Source organism: Oncorhynchus tshawytscha, linkage group LG18 (assembly GCF_018296145.1).
Source record: "Oncorhynchus tshawytscha isolate Ot180627B linkage group LG18, Otsh_v2.0, whole genome shotgun sequence".
Lineage (NCBI taxonomy): Eukaryota > Metazoa > Chordata > Actinopteri > Salmoniformes > Salmonidae > Oncorhynchus > Oncorhynchus tshawytscha.
This window is the reverse complement of record NC_056446.1, coordinates 8231646-8254083: the sequence shown is the minus strand read 5'-3', so window position 1 is coordinate 8254083 and position 22438 is coordinate 8231646.

The following is a 22438-nucleotide window of genomic DNA, read 5'->3' as shown; positions in this document are numbered from 1 at the left end:
TCATTTGAGGTATTGGACTTGTTAATGTGTGGAGGTTAAATATTTCTAAGAGTATTTTTGCATTCCCTGCGCCACCATTTCAGCTGAACGGAGGGGGGGGGTGTAGTTCCTGTAGGGGTACCCATAGGCTTAAAACACTCTCACTTTGAGATGGATATTTGAGGGAGCACTCACTTTCTTATCCACCCCCTTACCCTTACACCCAACGGCTGCCTTCCAAGATATGCCCTCTGGAGACTGGCATGAATTTCTATGAAAAAATATAAATAAGTATTAGTATTAGGATCCCATGCCACCTTTCAGATGTATGCAGATGTAAGGGTGTTTAACTGGCAGCAGAGAAGTCAGACGCAGGAGAGAAATAACTGTGTTTCCATCGACGCAGTTTATTTACATAAAAACTCACAGGAAAACATAATAATAAAAATCAATGGGTAACATAACCCGACGCACACCAGTACAGACGTACACATACACTTACAATAAACAATCACCAACAAGGACATGAGGGGAAACAGAGGGTTAAATACACAACATGTAGTTGATGGGATTGGAACCAGGTGTGACGGAAAACAAGACAAAACCAATGAAAAATGAAAAATGTATGGCGATGGCTAGAAGGTCGGTGACGTTGACCGCCCAACACCGTCCGAACAAGGAGAGGGAACAACTCCGGAGGAAGTCGTGACAGCAGATTCCACTTGATGCTCTCTCTCTCAATTTTTACTGTGGCAATTGGGACCTCAAGTGTATATTTTGCTCCGCTTACTGCTTACAGCATGCCTCTCTGGGCAAAAAGGGTCCTCACATCCGATGTGAACTAACATACGGTATCTCCGCCCACTTAAATGATTACTAACGATGAGTCTGGATCTAGAAAGCTCAGGACATGTGGGTGTGGGTCGTACAGGAAAAGTGTTGGGGGTGATTTGAAAAGTGTGATTGTATTTACTCGGAACGATTGTGTTCACTCAACAGTGTTTAGAGAAGGTTGAATTGTCTCTAATCCATGATACATATACTGTACACACAATATATCCCAGAGGATGTTGAAGTTTATTCCCTTCAAAGTAGCTGTACCGACTACTGAAGTGCATAATAACTTATGCAGCGCTGGTATAGAGGCTATACCGGAAGGTTCTCTTTGAAGTAAATAGCTTTTGTTGAGTTGTGAACAGTTATAGTATTGGGGTCATTGCACACATTACAACGAGGCTGTGGTCCCCATGGACAAGACAAGGTTGTCTCACAACCCTTTTTCATAATCTTGGCTAATCAATGGGAGTTACAGCCAAATGTTGTGAGGGGAGTCAGAGTGCAGGCTATGATATAGGGTCAGGTCCAAGTCATGCCAGCATTGGTACCTCACCTGGACATGGCAGCTTGTCAAGGGAGGATAGTCCATTCCATTTATTTTCACGGGGTAGCACCTACACACATACATTTGAGCCAAATGTGTAGTAGGCAATGGATGTGTGTGTGCGCACTTGCATGCTTGTGTGTGTGCTCGTATGTGGGCGTGCTTATGTGTGTGTGTCAAATGAAATGCAATACATCAAACTAGCCTCCTCACTTAAACCCTTATACCGTCACACTCGCTAAATATATTTTGTTTCTTTGCAGTGGAGTACAGGTAAAGTGCTGAGTCACATCTCTTTAACCAGGGTGTTGCAAGACCAGCACTCCCCTTTCGCAAACAAAGTTCTATTTGTTGCAGCTATCCCAATTGAATGAGCTCATTTGTGTATAGAATTCAAGGCCACCACCGCCCACAACCTATTCCTAACTGCCTCTCAACCCTGTATCTAACTTACAAATACATGCAGTGAGTGCAGTTACAGAAAGTGCTAACTCCATCCACACAATGGTCAGTGAGTCATGCTAAGAGAGAGATGCACTACTTTTGCCCTACTTTTGACCATAGCCCTATGGGTGCCATTTGGGATGCATCCATCCTCTGAAATAGGTCACTCTTCTTGAGCCATATGTATTCATACCTTAATCAATAAAAAATTGTATGACTCTTATAACATTTTAATGATACAGTATGATTCGATGCGTACCCAGAATTTGGGCCATTATGGAATCCGCAGTATGGGCAAACCGTGCCACTGGCTGACCCTGTTATAACAAATCTGCTTGTGCTCCTCTATTGCGCATGCAATAATAAAAAAATAAACAGTGTTCGTTGTCTTGACTTGAATAAATCCTCACCATTCTGGAAGATATTAATAATCTGTTATCCCTTTTCTAAATGGTGACATTAATCCCATGCAATAATTTTCCTAGTGTCACATTATCCAGCATTCAGCAAAACATTTTTTAGAATTACTCGGTATACTTGAGGGAACAGAGATCCGACTCTTTAGTTTGTAATGCCCTCTATTTTATTGCAGTGTAATCCAATGAGCCCCATTACATCTTATATTTGCTGCTCGGAAATATCTTCATGCAGCACCCCTGGCTTTAAAACCTCTACAGGATTGGTGGGTCCACCGCAGGTTGAGCTAACATAGGCTATTGTGATGGGCATGAGGTTATAAGTAACAAGAACATTTCCCAGGACAGAGACATATCTGATATTGGCAGAAAGCTTAAATTCTTGTTAATCAAACTGCACTGTCCAATTTACAGTAGATATTACAGTGAAATAATGCCATTCTATTGTTTGAGGAGAGTGCATAGTTATGAACTTGAAAATGTATTAAAAAAAACAATTAGGCATATTTGGGCAGTCTTGATACAACATTTTAAACAGAAATGCAATGGTTCCATCTAGTGGCCAAGCTCTAAATTGCAGCTGGGTTGGAATAATACATTATGGCCTTTATCTTGCATTTCAAAGATGATGGTACAAAATAAATACAAAAAATGAATGTTTTTTTCTTTGCATTATCTTTTACCAGATCTAATGTGTTATATTCTCCTACGTCAATTTAACATTTCCACTTCAAAGTGTTTCCTTTCAAATGGAATAAAAAAAATGCATATACTTGCTTCAGGTTCTGAGCTAAAGGCAGTTAGATTTGGGTATGTCATTTTAGGAGAAAATTGAAAAAAAGGGAAGGATCCTTAAGAACTTCCGGCGCCGACAGAGATGGCCGCCTCGCTTCGCGTTCCTAGGAAACTATGCAGTTTTTTGTTTTTTTGACGTGTTATTTCTTACATTAGTACCCCAGGTCATCTTAGGTTTCCTTACATACAGTCGAGAAGAACTACTGAATATAAGATCAGCGTCAACTCACCATCAGTACGACCAAGAATCTGATTTTCACGAAGCGGATCCTGTGTTCTGCCCTTCAACCAGGACAACGGAATGGATCCCAGCCGGCAACCCAAAAAAACGACGCCGTAAAAGAGGGAAACGAGGCGGTCTTCTGGTCAGACTCAGGAGACGGGCACATCGTGCACCACTCCCTAGCATTCTTCTCGCCAATGTCCAATCTCTTGACAACAAGGTTGATGAAATCCGAGCAAGGGTAGCATTCCAGAGGGACAGAAGAGACTGTAACGTTCATTGCTTCACGGAAACATGGCTCACTGGAGAGACGCTATCGGAGGCGGTGCAGCCAGCGGGTTTCTCCACGCATCGCGCCGACAGAAACAAACATCTTTCTGGTAAGAAGAGGGGCGGCGGCGTATGCCTTATGGCTAACGAGACGTGGTGTGATCACAGAAATATACAGGAAGTCAAATCCTTCTGTTCACCTGATTTAGAATTCCTCACAATCAAATGTCGACCGCATTATCTACCAAAATAATTCTCTTCGATTATAATCACAGCCGTATATATTCCCCCCCAAGCAGACACATTGATTGCTCTGAACAAACTTTATTTGACTCTTTGTAAACTGGAATCTCTACATCCTGAGGCTGCATTCATTGTAGCTGGGGATTTTAACAGGGCTAATCTGAAAACAAGACTCCCTAAATTGTATCAGCATATCGATTGCGCAACTAGGGCTGAAAAAACCTTGGATCAGTGTTACTCTAACTTCCGCGACGCATATAAGGCCCTGCCCCGCCCTCCTTTCGGAAAAGCTGACCACGACTCCATTTTGCTGATCCCTGCCTACAGACAGAAACTAAAACAAGAAGCTCCCACGCTGAGGTCTGTCCAACGCTGGTCCGACCAAGCTGATTCCACACTCCAAGACTGCTTCCATCACGTGGACTGAGATATGTTTCATATTGCGTCAGATAACAACATTGACGAATACGCTGATTCGGTGTGCGAGTTCATTAGAACGTGCGTTGAAGATGTCGTTCCCATAGCAACGATTAAAACATTCCCTAACCAGAAACCGTGGATTGATGGCAGCATTCGAGTGAAACTGAAAGCGCGAACCACTGCTTTTAATCAGGGCAAGGTGACTGGTAACATGACCGAATACAAACAGTGCAGCTATTCCCTCCGCAAGGCTAACAAACAAGCTAAGCGTCAGTATAGAGACAAAGTAGAATCTCAATTCAACGGCTCAGACACAAGAGGTATGTGGCAGGGTCTACAGTCAATCACGGACTACAAGAAGAAAACCAGCCCAGTCACGGAACAGGATGTCTTGCTCCCAGGCAGACTAAATAACTTTTTTGCCTGCTTTGAGGACAATACAGTGCCACTGACACGGCCTACAACGAAAACATGCAGACTCTCCTTCACTGCAGCCGAGGTGAGTAAAACATTTAAACGTGTTTATTAACCCTCGCAAGGCTGCAGGCCCAGACGGCATCCCCAGCCGCGCCCTCAGAGCATGCGCAGACCAGCTGGCCGGTGTGTTCACGGACATATTCAATCAATCCCTATACCAGTCTGCTGTTCCCACATGCTTCAAGAGGGCCACCATTGTTCCTGTTCCCAAGAAAGCTAAGGTAACTGAGCTAAACGACTACCGCCCCGTAGCACTCACTTCCTTCATCATGAAGTGCTTTGAGAGACTAGACAAGGACCATATCACCTCCACACCTACCTGACACCCTAGACCCACTCCAATTTGCTTACCGCCCAAATAGGTCCACAGACGATGCAATCTCAACCACACTGCACACTGCCGTAACCCATCTGGACAAGAGGAATACCTATGTGAGAATGCTGTTCATCGACTACAGCTCGGCATTCAACACCATAGTACCCTCCAAGCTCGTCATCAAGCTCGAGACCCTGGGTCTCGACCCCGCCCTGTGCAACTGGGTACTGGACTTCCTGACCCAGGTGGTGAGGGTAGGCAACAACATCTCCATCCCGCTGATCCTCAACACTGGGGCCCCACAAGGGTGCGTTCTGAGCCCTCTCCTGTACTCCCTGTTCACCCACGACTGCGTGGCCACGCACGCCTCCAACTCAATCATCAAGTTTGCGGACGACACAACAGTGGTAGGCTTGATTACCAACAACGACGAGACGGCCTACAGGGAGGAGGTGAGGGCCCTCGGAGTGTGGTGTCAGGAAAATAACCTCACACTCAACGTCAACAAAACTAAGGAGATGATTGTGGACTTCAGGAAACAGCAGAGGGAACACCCCCCTATCCACATCCATGGGACAGTAGTGGAGAGGGTAGTAAGTTTTAAGTTCCTCGGCATACACATCACAGACAAACTGAATTGGTCCACTCACACAGACAGCATCATGAAGAAGGCGCAGCAGCGCCTCTTCAACCTCAGGAGGCTGAAGAAATTCGGCTTGTCACCAAAAGCACTCACAAACTTCTACAGATGCACAATCGAGAGCATCCTGGCGGGCTGTATCACCGCCTGGTACGGCAACTGCTCCGCCCTCAACCGTAAGGCTCTCCAGAGGGTAGTTAGGTCTGCACAACGCATCACCGGGGGCAAACTACCTGCCCTCCAGGACACCTACACCACCCGATGTTACAGGAAGGCCATAAAGATCATCAAGGACAACAACCACCCGAGCCACTGCCTGTTCACCCCGCTATCATCCAGAAGGCGAGGTCAGTACAGGTGCCTCAAAGCTGATGGCCTATCTCAAGGCCATCAGACTGTTAAACAGCCACCACTAACATTGAGTGGCTGCTGCCAACACACTGACTCAACTCCAGCCACTTTAATAATGGGAATTGATGGGAAATGATGTAAAATATATCACTAGCCACTTTAAACAATGCTACCTAATATAATGTTTACATACCCTACATTATTCATCTCATATGCATACGTATATACTGTACTCTATATCATCTACTGCATCCTTATGTAATACTTGTATCACTAGCCACTTTAACTATGCCACTTTGTTTACATACTCATCTCATATGTATATACTGTACTCGATACCATCTACTGTATCTTGCCTAAGCTGCTCTGTAACATCACTCATTCATATATCTTTATGTACATATTCTTTATCCCCTTACACTGTGTATAAGACAGTATTTTTCGGGGGGAATTGTTAGTTAGATTACTTGTTGGATTATTATTGCATTGTCGGAACTAGAAGCACAAGAATTTCGCTACACTCGCATTAACATCTGCTAACCATGTGTATGTGACAAATAAAATTTGATTTGATTTGAGAAGTTGCAACTGCTATTTTCACTGCTTTATGTTTCATCACACCCAGTTGTTATACCCTCAGAATCACCAATGATGAAGGAGTCTTATTTGAAGGAGAAATACTGCTTCGCCACATCCCAAATGACAGCCTTTTCCCTATATAGTGCACCCATTTTGACCAAGACCCTAAACTCAGCAAAAAAAGAAATGTCCCTTTTTCAGGACCATGTCTTTCAAATATAATTCGTAAAAATCCAAAAATGTTCACAAGTGTTTTCCAGGTTTAAAACACTGTTTCCCATACTTGTTCAATGAACCATAAACAATTAATGAACATGCACCTGTGGAACGGTCGTTCAGACACTAACAGCTTACAGATGGTAGGCAATTAAGGTCAGAGTTACGAAAACTTAAGACACTAAAGAGGCCTTTCTATTGACTCTGAAAAACACAAAAATAAAGATGCCCAGGGTCCCTGCACATCTGTGTGAACGTGCCTTAGGCATGATGCATGGAGGCATGCTGCAATGGAGGCATGAGGACTACAGATGTGGCCAGGGCAATACATTTCAATGTCCATACTGTGAGATGCCTAAGAGAGAGCCACAGAGAGACGGGACAGACAGCTGATCATCCTCGCAGTGGCAGACCACCTGTAACAACACCTGCACAGGGTCGATACCCCCAAACATCACACCTGCGGGACAGGTACAGGATGGCAACAACAACTGCCCGGGTTACACCAGGAACACACAATCCCTCCATCAGTGCTCAGTCTGTCCGCAATAGGCTGAGAGAGGCTGGACTGAGGGCTTGTAGGCCTGTTGTAAAGGCAGGTCCACACCAGACATCACCGGCAACAACGTCGCCTATGGGCACAAACCCACCGTCGCAGGACCAGACAGGACTAGCAAAAAGTGCTCTTCACTGGCGAGTCGTGGTTTTGTCTCACCAGGGGTGATGGTCGGACTCGTGTTTATCAACGAAGGAATGAGCATTACAACGAGGCCTGTACTCTGGAACGGGATCGATTTGGAGGTGGAGGGTCCGTCATGATCTGGGGCGGTGTGTCACGGCATCATCGGACTGAGCTTCTTGTCATTGCAGTCAATTTCAATGCTGTGCGTTACAGGGAAGACATCCTCCTCCCTCATGTGGTATCCGTCCTGCAGGCTCATCCTGACATGACTCTCCAGCATGACAATGCCACCAGCCATACTGCTCGTTCTGTGCGTGATTTACTGCAAGACAGGAATGTCAGTGTTCTGCCATGGCCAGTGAAGAGGCCCGATCTCAGTCCCATTGAGCACTTCTGGGACCTGTTGTATCGGAGGGTGATGGCTAGGGCCATTCCCAACAGAAACGCGCAGGTGCCTTGGTGGAAGAGTGTGGTAACATCTCACAGTAAGAACTGGCAAATCTGGTGCAGTCCACGAGGAGGAGATGCACTACAGTACTTAATGCAGCAAGTAGTGGCAACTGTTACTTCGGATTTTGACCCCCCTTTTGTTCAGGGACACATTGCTCCCTTTATGTTAGTCACTGAACTTGTTCAGTTTATGTCTCAGTTGTTGAATCATGTTATGTTCATACAAATATTTACACATGAAAATAAATTCAGTTGACAGTGAGAGGACGTTTCTTTTTTTGCTGAGTTTAAATAGGGAGTAGGTTACCATTTGGGACATACAGTACATGAGAGATTCAATGCTGTAAATCCAATGTCTCCTTAAAGGAGAGATTAATAATTCATGTAGAGAAGATAGGAGGGAATGTGTTGAACACAACGCTCTGGAATACATGTCTATCTGAATTGTATTGTCGTAGTGGAAAGATGCAAATAAGAAGGTTGGTATTCAGGTATAAGCTTATGGGGTTCTTAATCGTGATGAATGGTAAAAATGTTCACTTCAATTTTGCAGTGAACATTCACTCTGCTCCCAAGGTTTTGGACAATTATTGATTAGCGTAGTAAGTCAAGAATTCCAATGACCAATGCAAAATGTTGCGTTTGAAAGTCTAGCAAAGTAACAGGAAATTGTAAATTGCAACCAGATCATGTTTATCTTTGAATACTCTGTAAGAGCTAACTATGCAAGATAAGACATCAAGTTCAGGGTCAATTTTGACTGCATCAACAATGTTGGGTGATTGTTCCAAAACATATTGAAAAATACACTGAACAAAAATATAAACGAAACATGCAACCATTTCAAAGATTTTACTGTGTTACAGTTCATTTGAGGAAATCAGTCAATTCAATTAAATAATCTATGGATTTCACATGACTGGGATACCTTAATAAAAAAGGGGCATGGGATAAAAAAAAACTCTCCGTATCTGCTGCCTCATGCAGTACGGGAACTAGAACACGCTGTCATACACGTCGATCCAGAGCATCAAAAACATATCTGGTGAGTATGCAGTTGATGGAAGAACTGGGGCATTTTTAGCTTTCAGGAATTGTGTTGAAACATGAGGTGATGGCAGAGGATGAATGGCACGACAATGGGCCTCAGGATCTCATCACGGTATCTCTGTGCATTCAAATGGCCATTGATAAAATGCAATTGTGTTGATTATACATAGCTTATGCCTGCCCATACCATAACCCCACTGCCACCATGGGGCAGTCCTGTTCACAATGTTGACATTAGCAAACCGCTCGCCCACACGATGCTATACTGCCCGTTTCAGATGAAACCGGGATTCATTTGTGAAGATCACACTTTTTCAGCATGCCAGTGGCCATCGAATGTGAGCATTTGCTGACTGAAGTCGGTTACGAGCACGCAGATGAGTTTCCCTCAGACAATTTCTGACAGTTTGTGCAGAAATTCTTCAGTTGTGCAAACCCACAGTTTCATCAGCTGTCCGTGTGGCTGGTCTCAGCAATCCCACAGGTGAAAAAGTCAGATGTGGAGGTCCTGGGCTGGCTTGTGAGGCCGGTTGGACATACTGACAAATTCGAGGCATCTTATGGTAGAGAATTGGACATTCCTGCAATCAGCATGCCAATTGCACACTCCCCAAAACTTGAGACCTGTGACGTAACTGCACATTTTAGAATGGCCTTTTATTGTCCGCGCACAAGTTCCACCTGTGTAATGATCATGCTGTTTAATCAGCTTTTTGATATGCCATAACTGTCAGGTGGATGGATTTTGTTGGCAAAGGAAAAATGCTCACTAACAGGGATGTAATCAAATTTGAGCACAACATTTTAGAGAAATAATATTTCTGTGCATGGACAATTATGGGGATCTTTTATTTCAGCTCATGAAACATGGGACCAACACTTTACATGTTGCATTTATAATTTTGTTCAATATAATTTCTTCACAAACCAAAATAACCACCCTGAGGCCATTTCAGCTTATTCAGTAACTACGAGATTGGCTGGAGTTTGGACACAGAGATTGTTGATGTACTTTCTTCAACTGGCCCTGTAACTCTCTCAAGATGTCATGTCCTGAGCTTAGTTCCTTTTTTTATGTCTCTATTTTAGGTTGGTCAGGGCGTGAGTTGGGGTGGGCATTCTATGTTTTGTTCTATGTTTGTATTTCTATGTGTTTGGTCTGGTATGGTTCCCAATCAGAGGCAGCTCTCAATCGTTGTCTCTGATTGAGAACCATACTTAGGCAGCCTGGTTTCAAATCAAATCAAATTTATTTATATAGCCCTTCGTACATCAGCTGATATCTCAAAGTGCTGTACAGAAACCGAGCCTAAAACCCCCAACAGCAAGCAATGCAGGTGTAGAAGCACGGTGGCTAGGAAAAACTCCCTAGAAAGGCCAAAACCTAGGAAGAAACCTAGAGAGGAACCAGGCTATGTGGGGTGGCCAGTCCTCTTCTGGCTGTGCTGGGTGGAGATTATAACAGAACATGGCCAAGATGTTCAAATGTTCATAAATGACCAGCATGGTCGTATAATAATAAGGCAGAACAGTTGAAACTGGAGCAGCAGCACGGTCAGATGGACTGGGGACAGCAAGGAGTCATCATGTCAGATAAGTCCTGGGGCATGGTCCTAGGGCTCAGGTCCTCTGAGAGAGAGAAAGAAAGAGTGAATTAGAGAGAGCATATGTGGGGTGGCCAGTCCTCTTCTGGCTGTGCCGGGTGGAGATTTTAACAGAACATGGCCGAGATGTTCAAATGTTCATAAATGACCATCAGTGAATCAACCCACTCAGGTGACGCACCCCTTCCAGGGACGGCATGAGAGAGCCCCAGTAAAAGCCAGTGACCCGGCCCCTGTAATAGGGTTAGAGGCAGAGAATCCCAGTGGAAAGAGGGGAACCGGCCAGGCAGAGACAGCAAGGGCGGTTCGTTGCTCCAGAGCCTTTCCGTTCACCTTCCCACTCCTGGGCCAGACTACACTCAATCATATGACCCACTGAAGAGATGAGTCTTCAGTAAAGACTTAAAGGTTGAGACCGAGTTTGCGTCTCTGACATGGGTAGGCAGACCATTCCATAAAAATTGAGCTCTATAGGAGAAAGCCCTGCCTCCAGCTGTTTGCTTAGAAATTCTAGGGACAATTAGGAGGCCTGCGTCTTGTGACCGTAGCGTACGTGTAGGTATGTACGGCAGGACCAAATCAGAGAGATAGGTAGGAGCAAGCCCATGTAATGCTTTGTAGGTTAGCAGTATAAAACCTTGAAATCAGCCCTTGCTTTGACAGGAAGCCAGTGTAGAGAGGCTAGCACTGGAGTAATATGATCACATTTTTTGGTTCTAGTCAGGATTCTAGCAGCCGTATTTAGCACCAACTGAAGTTTATTTAGTGCTTTATCCGGGTAGCCGGAAAGTAGAGCATTGCAGTAGTCTAACCTAGAAGTGACAAAAGCATGGATGAATTTTTCTGCATCATTTTTGGACAGAAAGTTTCTGATTTTTGCAATGTTACGTAGATGGAAAAAAGCTGTCCTTGAAATGGTCTTGATATGTTCTTCAAAAGAGAGATCAGGGTGCAGAGTAACGCCGAGGTCCTTTACAGTTTTATTTGAGACGACTGTACAACCATTAAGATTAATTGTCAGATTCAACAGAAGATCTCTTTGTTTCTTGGGACCTAGAACAAGCATCTCTGTTTTGTCTGAGTTTAAAAGTAGAAAGTTTGCAGCCATCCACTTCCTTATGTCTGAAACACATGCTTCTAGCAAGGGCAATTTTGGGGCTTCACCATGTTTCATTGAAATGTACAGCTGCGTGTCATCCGCATAGCAGTGAAAGTTAACATTATGTTTTCGAATAACATCCCCAAGAGGTAAAATATATAGTGAAAACAATAGTGGTCCTAAAACGGAACCTTGAGGAACACCGACATTTACAGTTGATTTGTCAGAGGACAAACCATTCACAGAGACAAACTGATATCTTTCCGACAGATAAGATCTAAACTAGGCCAGAACTTGTCCGTGTAGACCAATTTGGGTTTCCAATCTCTCCAAAAGAATGTGGTGATCGATGGTATCAAAAGCAGCACTAAGGTCTAGGAGCACGAGGACAGATGCAGAGCCTCGGTCCGATGCCATTAAAATGTCATTTATACCACCTTCACAAGTGCCGTCTCAGTGCTATGATGGGGTCTAAAACCAGACTGAAGCATTTCGTATACATTGTTTGTCTTCAGGAAGGCAGTAAGTTGCTAAGCAACAGCCTTTTCTAAAAATTTTGAGAGGAATGGAAGATTCGATATAGGCCGATAGTTTTTTATATTTTCTGGGTCAAGGTTTGGCTTTTTCAAGAGAGGCTTTATTAATGCCACTTTTAGTGAGTTTGGTACACATCCGGTGGATAGAGAGCCGTTTATTATGTTCAACATAGGAGGGCCAAGCACAGGAAGCAGCTCTTTCAGTAGTTTAGTTGGAATAGGGTCCAGTATGCAGCTTGAAGGTTTAGAGGCCATGATTATTTTCATCATTGTGTCAAGAGATATAGTACTAAAACACTTGAGCGTCTCTCTTGATCCTAGGTCCTGGGAGAGTTGTGCAGACTCAGGACAACTGAGCTTTGAAGGAATACGCAGATTTAAAGAGGAGTCCGTAATTTGCTTTCTAGTAATCATAATCTTTTCCTCAAAGAAGTTCATGAATTTATCACTGCTAAAGTGAAAGTCATCCTCTCTTGGGGAATGCTGCTTTTTAGTTAGCTTTGCGACAGTATCAAAAAGGAATTTCGGATTGTTCTTATTTTCCTCAATTAAGTTAGAAAAATAGGATGATCGAGCAGCAGTAAGGGCTCTTCGGTAGCTTTCCAAGCTAGTCGGAAGACTTCCAGTTTGGTGTGGCGCCATATCCGTTCCAATTTTCTGGAAGCTTGCTTCAGAGCTCGGGTTTCACCCTTGAGTTGTGGGTAGTTGTCTCTGCACCAGACAGAACTGTTTCGTGGTGGTCTATTTTTGTTATTTTGTTCTGAGTTTAATAAATATGAACACGGACACTTACCACGCTGCATATTGGACCGATCCTTCCTTACTCATCCTCAGACGAAGAGGAGGAGACTCGTTACACAGGAGCCATCCCTGAGCAGGGGGACAAAGAGGAATTAGCCAACATACCACCCCGCCCGTCTGGCCTACACATCAGGACCAAGACCCAATGGCTCCCAGATCTCCAATTTAACTTGTCACTCACTCTACTTTTCCTGCTGGGAGTCTTCATGGCTGCATTGGTGAAATGACTTTAAGGAGAAATGTTATTTTTTACAAACAAATCTCTTTTTTATGTATATGGAATGTTATAGAATAGTCCAGATATACATTTTTGTGATTTCACTTGTGTTTAATGAACTTACCCCAAACAGTGAATCAGTTTTTCATCCTCATTGTGCAGTATGGGGGCCCTGAAAAAAAAAAGCACTCAGAGGTGGTTTTCTTAGTAACAAACATATGTAAAATGTATCCCTAAACTGTTTCCTCCATTTTCAAACAGGCACTGAGCGACATGCTGCAAAATACCCCAGTGGAATACATTGCCTTCACATCCAGCAGTTCCTCTTATCCTCTCAATAATCCACCCTGTGACATTGTTGTTTTTCCTGCAGTACAGTTAGTGCTCTGATCAAGCCAAACATTGTTATATTATTCATCTAGTTCAATAAGATGACTTCCTCCAGTACATGGTACACAAAATCTGCTCTGTTATGTGGTGTATATAGAGGTCATCAATAAGTAATGCTGTTATGGATGCAGTTGTGAAAAAGAGTCTGTGGTAAAGCAGTATAGCGAGTTGTGTGTCATTGCCAACATGTTTGGAAAGACAAAAAGCAGGTTTATTCGTGATTGACACTCTAGCTAGGGAGCTATTGGTATTCTGGGAACAATGGGAGAGTCCCAAAGATCAGTCACCTCAGTGTCCCTTCATTCCGTCGTTCTCTCCCCTTATTTAGGCTGTGACTGACAGACCCAGTCCATGTTAAATCCTTGGATTATTTTCCCTTTTCCCTCCATTTTGCTCCAGAGAATTCCCGCAGGAATGCATCCTTCCTTTGTTTTCCAGGCCCAGGCTCGGTGTGCAGTAACTGGGCCCAGCCAATCGAAGTGCTAATATAATTTCAAATTGATTTCTTGTTGACCTCCCATGAAGCAGTCATCATTCTGTAATACACTCCACACGTCTTCTTACTGAAATCAATAAACCCCCACACTACAATTACTCCAACGCAACTCACTCACTTCCTAATTTTTTTAACGAGGTGGGGTATAGGGCACTATCTGAAACAAAGGGATTATTAGTGTTTTGGTTCTCATTGATACAAATATACGTGCATGCATATGTGCATACAAGATCTTCCACAATTTATTGAAGAAAAATGTCTCCATATTTCTGTTGGTCAGGACAATGACAAATTCAGTCAAATGTATTTTACATTTCAGGCCTGACCATGTACTTTGAGTCAAAAAATAGACGAGGTTAAGTGGTTTTTGTGGATGTGGTCAAAGCATTATGCAAAATAAAAAATAGTAATTGGGAAGGAAGTTTACTGTGCTAACATTACCATATGTTGCAAATTTTCCCCAAAAGATTTGCATTAAGTAGCCTCTGAACTCCTTCTCTCAAAACATTATTTTGAAGTCTTGTACACTGCTTATGATTTATGGAACACCATCAGTTCTCCGGAATTGTAAACATTGAAATTTCAGGTTTTGAATAGAACACTATTCATCACCAATAGTTATGTCTGTTCAATACTCTCAATTTGACAGATGACTTGAAAGAATAAATTGCATAAAATGTTGAAATATCTTTACAGCTGTATCGTAGGACCTCGTGGAGAAAAAGGCAATGGTAGACAACCTAACAAAATCTCCCAAACTGACTTGTGCACACATACTCCCAGTAATAGAAGTACATCTCTCATCCCCATTGTTGGAGGAAACAGTGGTTCTAATCTCTATTGGGTAGAGATTGAAAAACAACATTACACCCCTTTATTTGTGGAAGGGGAAAGTACACCTCTGTTGAATCATATGGGAGTAGATCAACAAAGCAAATGCGGGCACAAACAAACACACCAACAAACAGGGAGCAACAAACAGAGTGAATAAATAGAAAATATAGCCAGTGGCAGTATGAGATTAGGGAGCAAGGTGGGCATATCACTGTGTTGGTATCGGTTTGTTTACACACACACATACATACACAAGTGTTCTCCTCTCGAGTGTGTGATGTCCTCTACACAATCGATGGCTGAGCGTATGTTTGGATGACACCACCAACGACAGCGCCGTTGTTCAGAGTATCAAGTTGACTTTAGCGATGTGGCCGTGGCGGTGGTAACTAAGCCAATATTGACAGTAGGGCTTTTCCACCATGTGATTTTCAAGTGGCTTTTTGGTCCCAAACCAACACAGCAAAATACACCATTGTGCCCCAAATCGAATGGGAATGTTATTTTAGTGATACCAAGTAAACTGATATTTTTGGTGGATGGTGTGCCATAAGCCTGGAATTGACTAGGCTATTCCGTGACTGATATGACAGATTCATTGAAGGATTCGGATGCAGGTAGTGATATCTGTTGCATTGAGTAATTTCTCAAAGAGGTGCAAGGAATGTGAGCAAAATACCATCAGGCTGCAGTATTGGCCTCATATAAAGCAAACGAGAATATCTAAACTCGTTGGATGGAGCTCCAAATACGCTAACCAGGTTAGTGCCGTAGGAGCAACAGTGTGTGAGGATTTTTTTGAACAAAACGCACTGATGACAAAACATTTTAGAACGTTTGCAGCACGCTGGTTCTCACTGAATTTCTATGTTATTTCAAGATGAGCTAAAGATGCAGCAAGAGGGGAGAAATGGTCTACAATGCTGGCCATATCAATATTTTGTAATGTTGATGCTTCTGAAGTGATATTTGGCTGTAAAGCCTAGCATAAGGGACCAGAAGTAGCTGGCCACAATGAGGTTTGCTTTGAGAAAAGTTAGCTGTCCTTGTAAACTACCTAGGAATAACTAGTTAGTATAGCTAGTTCAATCTCTCTCACGATTATAAAGCCAACATAATGTTAATAAAACTAACATATTATTGACCTAAAAGGTTAGCTGTGATAGCCCAGTGGCTAGCTTATCCAGTGTCAGTGATACATGTAGCAACCACGTACTGTCTTTCTATGAAACAACTGCAACCTTTTTGCAAGCAACATTGCTAATGAAATAAAATTAACCTTATATGTTAGATGTAATACTCATCTCCTGTATTGTCATATCCTTATTTTTATACTGAACCTAAATTACAAGGGTTGAATTTGCATTAAACAATTGTATATATCAGCACTTAAAAATGATGTACAAAATCTGGTATATGGTTTGCGTCATATACAGTGTCTACTGGTATCGTTTTGAATTAAGAACATATAGCTCAACATGTAAACCATGTGTGAATTTAGCTATTTTCTGCTTCAAATGACAGATGCTCATAAGGCAAATAATGCCATCATACTACGGGCCTATGGATTCACATAGCTGATATACTGAGAGAGACAATCAAATTAAACAGATTGGATATCAACAACTAGACAAAAAGGAAGTGTTCATTTGAGAATACGACACAGAAACATAGACACATTAGAGACAGAACCATTTCTGTCTTTATTGCAGGATTGTGATTTGTGATGATCTAACATTGACACTTTGAATTTTTATATAAATGAGTTCCTACACAGCCATGTGGGTAAGCAGCTCTATGACAAACAAGATCTTACAGTTTTACAAATTTGACTTCAGATTCTGACGTTCATCCACATTTCTCCAAATATCTAAGTTGCTCCAAATGTCGAATTTCAAAGTGATTTTGACACTCTGGGTTGACTCCTGCTCAGCATCTTTCAGTTTCTCCAAACGTGGCCGGTTTTGAAGGCATTTTCCTACAAATTTAGTCTATAGCATATTAAAAAAGCAAAATAAATAACGACCATGATAGTCAATGGGAAAAAATCGTGGCGCTCCAAACGTCATGATTGTGGGTCCAATTCCCGGGGCTACGAACGTTAAATCAATGCATGCATACTATCGCTTTGGATAAAATCGTCTGCTTAATGTCACATTTATTATTTTTGCACACCTCATAATTGTGAGACATCGAACATTTTCTTGCATGGAACTTTTGACAGTAGCTATGGGCTGCCTGCGGATTCTGAGAAGACAGAAGAAAATGAAACAGCATATCTAACCAATGTAAGTTATGAATTTTATCAACAACTGTGTAACTTCGTCATAGTGTTTCTTTGTCATAACCCAAGGTTGCACGCCAAATTTTTGCTGAACCTAAACATAGACAAAGTTTGATTCAAGATTGAAACCTCACATCACAAAGTCAACAATAGGCTACTATTTCCTGTCTGTTTGACACATCTGTGATCGTAATTTTCAAAATAGTAAATAGCAGCATACATGTATCGGCAATTGCCAAGATAAATGCTTGCTTAAGTGTCCTTAATAGCGTTACTTCTTATGGAACCAAAAACACATGATCCAGCAGTGGTGGCCTCTGCTGCTCGAGCCGTTTGCCTTGCAGCTTGAGCCTGCCTGACTTTCCAATGGTCGTTGTGAGAGTCAGTCATTTGGTTTAAAGTTAAGGCCAGCCAGAGAAGATAGCAAAGAGTTCAAAATAGGTAATTGTAGCTATTGTATTTGTAGTAGTGTATCTCTTCGCAGTTGCTATTTAGTTTGTGACATTGTAGCTAGCTTAATTTCTAGACTGGTAATGATTGTTGTCAAATTTCTCCGTTAATGCCAGCTAAGGTTCATTTTAGTTAGCTATCTTAGCTAACTGTTAGAGCAGAGGTAGCTAGCTAAGTCAATACATTTAGGGTCTAGCCTATGTGATATTAGGTAGCTAATTGAGCTAGCTAGTGTTTTTATTTGTAAAACGCCGGCAGTCTAGCTAAGACTAGGCAAGCAAGAACCCGGTTAACATAGCTAGCCAGCTAACATTCACAATTAGCTATGCTAGCTAGCTAGCTATGTCCAGTGAGTCACAAAGGACTCGTGCGACCCCAACTGGTGTCGAGCTGAGATGGCAAGGAGCTCTCCAAGACTCAATGATGATGATGTTAATGGTTTATTTAGTTTCATCTTAACTCTGGCAGCTAAATTCTGAATTACGGTAACACATACAATACATATATATATATATTTGTATATATGGTCCCGGTGGATCTGTGTGACATTAGCTACCTGAATTATTTGGATCTAGCTAATGGTCGACCACAAAACAATAAATAGTTTTGTGAAACTATTCATGCTTGACCCTATACAGTCAATGAGTCAATCAGCTGCTGTCTTGAAAGAGAAAATCGATGAAAAAATAAAATAAACTATAAGTATAATGCAAAACAACATTCTATAGGTTGAATAATTAGTGTTTCCAGCTGATCTCATTCATCACTTGAACCCCATGTAATGCAATGTTCTCGACAATACATGTCTTCTTGTTTGTCTCCCTACCAGGAGAATCTGTCTCTACACCCTCAGCCTCTCTGACGGACTGTCTCCACCTTCCACCAACATGCAAGAAAAACTCAAAAGGTGAATCTGAAGGATGGCAGCCTGAGCTTGTGTCCAAGGCTGGAGAGTAAAGCTGTCTCAAATGTGAAAACTGTTCAAGGACGAGTGGATTTTCACTAGGCACCCATTGATTCTTGAAGAAAATAAGTTCTAAATGCTTGTTGAGCTTAGTTGAATTGCTTTTTTCCCATCAGAACCATACATAGGTCTTTTTAACTAAAAACAAACACTGTAAAGGCTCAAAACGTTATTAAAACTATTATTTTCATATAATAGATGGCCAGTCATTGCATCTTTAGCTCCTATATGTGGGGTAGGGATCCTTGGAATGTCCCTACCCTAACCTTACACATAACCAAATCCCTTACCTAACCTTAACCATTTTAAATGTCAACTTCAATATGGAAGGGCAGTCCAAAAGATACTGGATAGCACGGACCATATCTTAATCATCGGAGAGCTGTATCCATGAATACTGGGCAAGGGGACACAATATAAGAGAGACATGTGTGAGAGACAAACAGTGGCCTGACCATTGAATTAGGAATTAAATTCTGTGCATAGGAACCCATCAATTATCTTCTCACAAGGAACAAATTTGCCATGATGGATTTTCCGCAATTTTGCATTTTTGAAAAACACTTAAATGACATCTCTTCCGGAACCACAGGGGCAATCTGAATTAAACTTGATATATGGCATCTAGGCTAGTATGTCAAACAACTGACCAATAAACATTAATGCATCTAAATCAGACATGGATATGTGTATTGTAACCAGACTTGGTACACATGTTCCAAACTCTGATTTTTAAGCAAGGCCATTACTTTGAGGGTAATGTGGGCTTGTGGTGACATGTGTAAACTCCCATGCTTTTGTGAAGGATTCAAACTCATTTGATTTGTAACAGGGCCCATTGTCAGATATTAAAGTCTCTACAATACCATGCCTGGCAAAGGCTGCTTTCAGCTTGTGTATCACAGCTGCAGATGTGGTGCTGTGAAGCTTGTCGAGTTCGAAGTATCTGCTGTAGTAGTCCACTGTTACGATGTAGTCCTCGTTGTTCCAGGTGAATAGATCGGTTTCCACAACCTACCAGGGTCGGTCTGGGATACAGTGTGGTAACATTGGCTCTTTGGTCTTTTAGGGGCGTCGTTCAAGACATATGGTGCTTTTACCAACAATATCCTCAATTTGTTTGCACATTCCGGGCCAATACAAAATGTCCCGTGCTCTCTGTTTGCACTTTTCCATGCCCATGTGTCCAGCATGGATCTTTGTCAAAATCTCTTCTCTGAGACTGGTAGGAATGATGATTTTCTCTCCTTTGAAAATTATTCTGTTGATCTGTGATAGTTCATCACGATAGTTCCAAAATTCTGAGACGCTCTGAGGGCATTTTCTCCTCTCCTCAGCCATCCATCCTGTATGACTTTCGTCAACTGTGTGAGTTGTGAGTCCTTTTCTGTTTCTGCTTGGATCTCCTTCAGTTTTATGTCACTAATTGGTAAGTTGCTGTACACAGTGTACACTTGCATGTCCATGCCTTCACTAAAGGCTGCTGTCCTTATAGGTAAGAAACTTCCTGGAGAGTGTGTCTGCGACAGTGATGTCTTTGCCTGGACAGTGAGTGATTGCGAAGTCGTATTTTTGTAGTTGAAGGATCATTCTCTGTAGCCTTTGCGGGGCTGCGGCTAGTGGTTTCCTCGTGATTGACTCAAGGTGCTTGTGGTCGGATTCCACAATGACTTGTCGTCCATATACGTACTGATGGAAACGTTTACATACGAACAGAATGGCGTAGAGCTCCTTTTCGATTTGAGCGTAGTTGATTTCACAGTCCGTGAGAGAATTGGAAGCGTAGCCGATGGGCTTTCCTTCTTGCAGTAGCACTGCACCTAGTCCATACTTTGACACGTCCACTTGGGGTCGTAGTAGGCAAGAATTGGTCCTGGTTCTCTCGTGATCAAGTCTTTCACATTCTGGAATGTCGTGTTGGTTGTCCCAGAGAAACTCACAGGACTGCTTTAGCAGTTGACGCAGGGGTGCATTAGCATTGGAGAGGCTGGGTGCGAACTTGGCTAAGTAGTTGACCATACCAAGCACTGTTTCCAGCTCTGCACGGTTGTTTGGTGGCTCCATTTCTTTTATGGCTGAGATCTTCTGTGGATCTGGCTTGATTCCATTTGCTGTGAGAAGATGTCCGAAGTAGCTGACCTCTGTAGTGCCGACTGTGCTCTTCTCAGGGTTGAGCCGGATCCTCTCTTGCGGGACCTTTGCAGAATCGCGCGGATGTTTCGGTCGTGCTCCTCTTTGGTTCAACGATAGACAAGGATGTTGTCCGCAATTGCCACAACTCCGTCGAGGCCTTCGTATACTTCGTCAATATTTCGCTGAAACTCGTCTTGGGCTGAGATAATCCCAAAAGGCAGGTGACGGAACCTGTAGCGTCCAAACAGTGTGTTGAATGTTGTGATCTTAGATGACTCTTCTGTGAACTTGACAGCCCAGTAGCCTGATCTAGCGTCCATGACACTGAAGTAGTGTGCTCCCGCTAGCTTGTGTGTGATGCCATCTAGCGTCAGTAAAGGATAATGAGGGCGTTTGATAGCCTTGTTCAAGTCTGTTGGGTCGAGACATACTCAGAGCTTGCCTGTGAGTGGTTTCTCCACCACCACTAACGCATTTACCTAGTCAGTCGGTTCTGTAACCTTGGTGACTATGTCAGATTGCTCCACGCTCTCTAACTCTTTCTTCAGACAGGCATGGAGAGCAAGCGGAATCTTTCTCGGTGGGTACACCAAAGGGGGTGCGCCTGGGTCAAGGTGAATGGTACATTCTCCTGGGAATAATCCTATTCCTGTAAAAACATCAGCAAACTCCTCCAGTACATTGTCTGTCTCTACTGGTGCTGTCACTGATAAAACTAGTTTGATGAGGTCCATGTCTAAACATGCTTTAAGACCTAGCACTGCTGGTGCTCTAGTGTCAAAAACGTACAAGTCCAACATCATGTCACTTTCCTTGTATTTGCATTTGAAAGTGCATGTGCCTTTTACTGGGTGCTGTTCACCACCATAACCAGTCAGTCTGTGCATGGTTGGCTGTAGCTCGCACTCAGATGTCAAACTGCGGTACTTATTCAGAGGAATAATGTTTACTTGTGCAGTGTCTAGTTTGAACTTTAGCTTTGTGCCTTGTGTTCCTATCTGAATGTCGGCAAAGGCTTGCTCTGTCTCTGATATTTGACTTTTGTGTCACTGAATCAATAAACGGTTCATCAGCGTTTGACTCTTTGATTGACATTTCATCTTCACTCACTGTGTGTACTGTTTTCCCACGGTAAGCTCTGCACACCTTTGCAAAGTAATTCCATTTACCACATTTAGTACACTGTTTGCCTTTAGCTGGGCAATTTCCTTGTTCGCCATGCACTTTGTAACCACAATATCCACATGTTTTGGGGCGTTTTGAGTCTGTGTTACTCAGTTTTGGAGTGTCTCTCTCAAGTCTGAAACCTGCTATCTGTGCACCGGAGGTGTGCTTTGATGATGTCTGCCTTACTGCGTGCACTGCTTGTTCACGTGATGCGCTCGTGCTGCCGTGTGAAATGGTTTTCATCTGAGCCTGTGCTAGCTCGTGAGATCTGGCTATGTCGATAGCTTTGTCCAGCATTAGCTCAGACCCAACATTCAAAAGTTTCTCTCTCACTCGTGGGGAGTGTATTCCAAATACATACGGTCCCTGATCACAACATATGCTTCAAAACGATCATAGTATATTTTCAGTACCTTTGATTCAGCCTCGGTACGTGTCCATGTGTTATCTCTCACATTTTCACCGATCCAGAGGAAGAGGACAAGGTAGCTGCATTTTTCCTCTTCTCCTCTGTCCTTCAGAGGACCCATG